At 37.6% G+C, this 4,901-nt stretch overlaps 1 long non-coding RNA gene across 2 annotated transcripts; it reads left to right on the forward strand.

Annotated features, from left to right (window-relative positions):
• The first annotated feature begins 237 nt into the window (after positions 1–237).
• On the forward strand, positions 238–2,683 carry LOC116959262. 2 transcript variants are annotated; one of them, XR_004405754.1, is made up of 3 exons: positions 238–292; positions 1,971–2,238; positions 2,342–2,683. It is a non-coding gene; the product is annotated as an uncharacterized LOC116959262 (long non-coding RNA). The 2 variants fall into 2 exon arrangements; XR_004405753.2 differs by lacking the exon at positions 238–292 and having other exon boundaries at positions 1,960–2,238.
• Positions 2,684–4,901: the final 2,218 nt, after the last annotated feature.

A 4,901-nucleotide genomic window follows, 5' to 3' on the forward strand; every position in this document is an offset into this window, starting at 1 on the left:
TATCAAGTTCTTTTTTACCCATGAAACGTTAAAGTGAATCCTGCCTGCAGGGTGTAGTATGTATTTAGCACACTATGTGAAGATCCAATAGCTAACAAACACAAGCAGCGAGCAAAACAGTTTCATTACTTGCAGAAGTTATGCATGCAGCAAAGTTTGTTTTGCAACTAATTAAGACTTCATGCAAAAAGGGTGTCACATCCTCCAGGCAATTTGACTAAGTGTATAAAAGCGTTTGCTACGTAGAACTCTTCTAATCACTTTTCTTAAACTCTTCTCCTTGGTGATCCAGGTAAGTCAATTTTAAATCAATTACTTATTGCTATCTAAATATTATCAAATTACAGGTTAAACTTAGGAAACAGCAAGGGGGTATTCTTCCAGAACTATACTTTCTATTGTCCTTTAGTTTTAAGTCAATTTAAGTTTTGAGCTTCAGAGTTGAAAGCTGGCATTTGCAAACTACATTAGTGTTCAGGACGGCAGTTCATTTAAACCAGGGATGGCATGTAAAACTCCCTCAGAACTCTACAGAGTCTCAATAATTTCATGCAGTCAATCATTTTTTTTCATATTCTAAAGACTAGGTTTCATTAAATAAATTATTATTGAAAAAAATAATTTTTTATTATATTCTCACCCTCAGCTGTCTTCAAGGAAGCTATGGTGTCTTTTGAGAGTTGAAGAATTTGTCCTAAATATTTTCAAAATCCTACAGAGACTGGAATTCAGATTTTTTTTTTTTTACTAAAAAGCCATTTTACTGCTGGTTTTGTTTAAAATATATTTATTGTTGAATTCAAAATCTAAAAGGAATGTACAAGTGCTCCTTCTTTACCTCCTTTCACAAGTGCTAGAATGAGCTTTGACAAATTGTCTACACTGACGACTTGAGAATCCCTACCCTTAAGACCGATCTGTGATAGCAATTCTTTTCTCAAAGGCAAAATGAAGCATTTCAGATCCAGCTCTTTAGGTGGCAGAATGTTCTGCTGTTGCTTTTTCCCTACCTCCAAGTCAAAGACGCGGAGTCAGTTGGAAAAAGCTGAAGATGCAGCTCTGAGGATTGAAGGCAACAATGGTGTGTGACTAAACCAAGATGTATAGATGGAGATGTAAGAAATCTCCCCAAATGGTGTCTCTCCCACAAGCTCCTGGGGTAAATGTGGGGACTCAGTTGGGAGATCAGTTCAGGCCCATCCTTTATGGGCCCTTAATCCCTGCCACATCAGTTTCACACTGATAGAGTGAAAAAAGTTATCACTTCTTCCTTACTCTGTTTGCCTTGCCTAATTAGTGTGGGCACAATTCAGGGCAATGAGAGCCTGTTAATCTATAATTATACAATGCCCAGGAAAATCTGGCCTCGATATCAGGTACAGTTTTAAAGAGCGGTGTGATTTCAAATATAAGATACTGTAATCCAGATGATATATAATGAGACTAATAAAAGATGGGTGGATCTCCATCTCAGATCATACTGTTCCACTTCTAACAAGGTGATATGAGGTAACTAGCTTCACCCCCATGTTTTGGTTTTGCCAGTGAAGTGAGGATTAAAATTGAAGTTTAAAATATGGAGTTGTGTTGGGGTTATGGCTTTCAGCAGGGTTTGAACTGGCAATAGGAGGAGTGAGACAGAGCAGTGCAACACACTGAAAATCCTGGGGAGAAGAGAAACAATAGGACAAGAGCATTTTAGGATTAAAACGGTGGTGATCTAGAAAATATCAGATATTGAAACAATGAAGTTCAAAAGGGTTACTTAAGGAGAAGAGTTACTGGATGGAAAAAGAAAACTGAACAAACATTTAATTATCACCTGAATTATTTGCACCTGGTAATTCCCCATTTTACCATCAACAGTGATATCCAGCACGCAACCATGTCTTCCCAGAATCTCGATATCTAATATGTAAACTTCTTGCTGGATTGATGACCATCTTTTCTCCCCTCCTCCTGTGTTTCAGGTCTGGATCTGTCCCATGTCTCCCTACGAGTGCTGCCTGCCGCCGGGGGTGATGTGCCCTGAGCCGTTTGCCCTCACCTCCAGCAAGACCTGTGTCATAAAATACCCCGATACAATAGTGGACATAGTGGACCCTGACTCTCCACCATATTCTGTGATATATCCTGGCCCAACTCTCACCACTTTCCCTCAGCAAACCATAGTGGGATCTACTGCGTTGTTCGATATCAGAAACTTACTCGGTTCCAGGGGATCTCATGGGTTTAGGGGTATGTGTGGTTTTGGTACAGCTTGTAACTCAGGATTATCATTTTATGATACAAGAAACTTTAATCCTTTTTCTCCTCACTTGTCCAAACCATTTTGTTATAGAACCTGCAGGCCAGCCTAAATCCAACATGGATATCTGTGGATAAGTGAAAAGCAGAACTGAACTGTAAGACAGATCACGACTAAGTTTATGGATAATGGATTATAGAAGTGCTGAGCTTCCACGGTTCCCAGTGGAGTCACTAAACGCATGGCTTCCTGGCACTAGACCTGCATGAGGACTAGAATTTCCAAACTGCGAGAAACTGAAATTTCACTATTGATCTTATTCAAAATTAGGATGAAACAAAAAAGCAGACTTTTCAAAGTAACAAGATTTTCAAAAATACATTTTTTTGGTTTGCTAAAAATGTATCTCTCAATAAATTCAAGTTTTTATGCCAACATTGACTTTTTATTATCAATTTCTCTCAAAATAAACAACAAAAAATATTTCAAAATTATTTGACTGAAAATCTTGGTTCCAAAATGAAATTTTATTAAAATTCATATTAATTTTTATATTTTGCTGAATGCATATTTAACATTAAAAAAAACAAAAAAAAAAACAACTCTACTTGGCATTTCTTAAATTTAGGCATTTATAAGTTTTTCTTGTGCTTTATTTCTGCTTAGACCCACGATGTAATGATTTTCTAGCTTATTTTTCTGCCTCTATCTCATTTAATGCAAGCCAGGGCAAAAAAATAACTTCAAGCAATTGTAATAGCAGATTTCTTTGTAAAATACTTCTAATCAAAGAACAACAATCTATGCAAAATCATGGAAATTGAGATTCATTGTAGACCCTCATGAAGTCCTGGAACTCTTTTAATTATATTCTATCCATCTAATTTTGTGCATGTTTAATCAGCTTCTCATTCCCATTAAATATTGTCATGCAGCATGCACTTTTTGGTTTTCCTTTTTTCACTTTATTTTTGAACCCTTGTGAGTCTCACTATTAAGTGGCACTGTCACCTTCCTGAGATTCAGCACCTGTGCCAGCATTAACTAAATCACCACTCAATATTTATAAGCTTTTGCATTTTTCAATAATTCATCCAAACTGCATTTCTGCATGGCAGCTCACCTCTGAGGGGTTCATGGAAAGCGGTCTGCCTGCAGCAGCATGGAGAACCATGAAACCTCGTCCACAGGCTCTCAGGAGTGCCGGTGCCCGCATAGCAGATGTGGATTTTTTAATTAATTGAAGTACTAGAATTAATTTGCCAGCCTACTCACATGACTATTCTCCCAAAATAGCATGAAAAACATTGACCAAGCATGTACAGGCATATAGTGCAGGGCACTATAATCCTCTCTCTGGGTCACTTTGTTGGCACAACTTGCCCAAGAAGAATCTGCAACATGGATACACGCAATGCAAATATATATATATATATATATGTATTGGCCAACATAGAGCAATAGCTAGGACTGATGACTTATTAGGTTGAGCATCAATATGCTCATGTTCCCCTCAAGAGGCACTATGGGCCCAGCAGAGGAATGATTCTCTTTTAATTATCTTTGTTCTGTGACTCAGGAGGATCAAGCACTCATTATTCTGTGCTTTCAAAATATTTAAAATAAAAAAAAAATAAAATAAAAAAAAAAAAAAAAAAAAAAAAAAGGACAAATGTAAGTGGATAATTTTTGTCTGGGTCTGTAGCAGTAAATCCATGAAAAATTACAAAGTTCATACCCTTAAGTCAGAGACAAAAGATGCTACTTCCCAGGACTTATAAACTGAGACCTTTCCCCCATTGTGATATCCAGGGAACTGTGTTTCCAACAGCTATCCCCAAGGACATCTTCCCCGTACTAATCTACTCAAGTTCTTGAAGTCTGCAATTTAAATCTGCAACAACTTTTTCCATAAATCAAACCCAACTTCAGATGGCTCCTGTATGATCCTTTCAGTAATAACAAATATTGTTTTCAGAATGCTTCGTAAACATTAATTATATTTGTACACATGCAGAGCATTGCAAAACTAAGCCTCTGCCTTTGGATTTAGACATCCAACTGTTGAGCAATATGTACACTTTAGAAACACATGTATGAGGATTGCGAGCATCATTTTTCAGGTGAGATCATTATTTTGCATATATTTCACAAAAAGCTTTTTTTAATTTTAAACAAATTGCCCCATGCATACCCCAATGCTTTCCAAAGTGCATGGGACAAATCCCAAGACAGTGGAAGCCAGATGTCTCTCATACCTTCAGCAACCCAGTATGCATTATGATTAGTTCGCATTGTGCATGAATACATAATATTCACATATTTTGAATATCAGTACCCCGTAACAGTCCAGCCCCATGAAGGTGTCTCCAGTAGCGATATATTTAATAACAGATCAGCAAGCCAGTGGCTAGTAGCTACCATCCACTACCAAAGTCACACCACTCTTTACCACCATCACACCTCTCCTACAGATTTAACTCCAATGCTCGTCCTAGTGTCCGCAATGGAGGGTCTTGCTTGTTTGAACAAAAGCCTACAATGAGGGGATGGGGTCTGTCCTTTCTTTCTCCTTTCCCAAGGATCTGTACAAAACCTGTGTTGGTCAACATAACCATGAATGACCAGGCATATACCTGCCACGTAATTTTGG

The sequence above is a fragment of the Tyto alba genome, unplaced genomic scaffold (assembly GCF_018691265.1).
Source record: "Tyto alba isolate M040663 unplaced genomic scaffold, T.alba_DEE_v4.0 Super-Scaffold_8, whole genome shotgun sequence".
Lineage (NCBI taxonomy): Eukaryota > Metazoa > Chordata > Aves > Strigiformes > Tytonidae > Tyto > Tyto alba.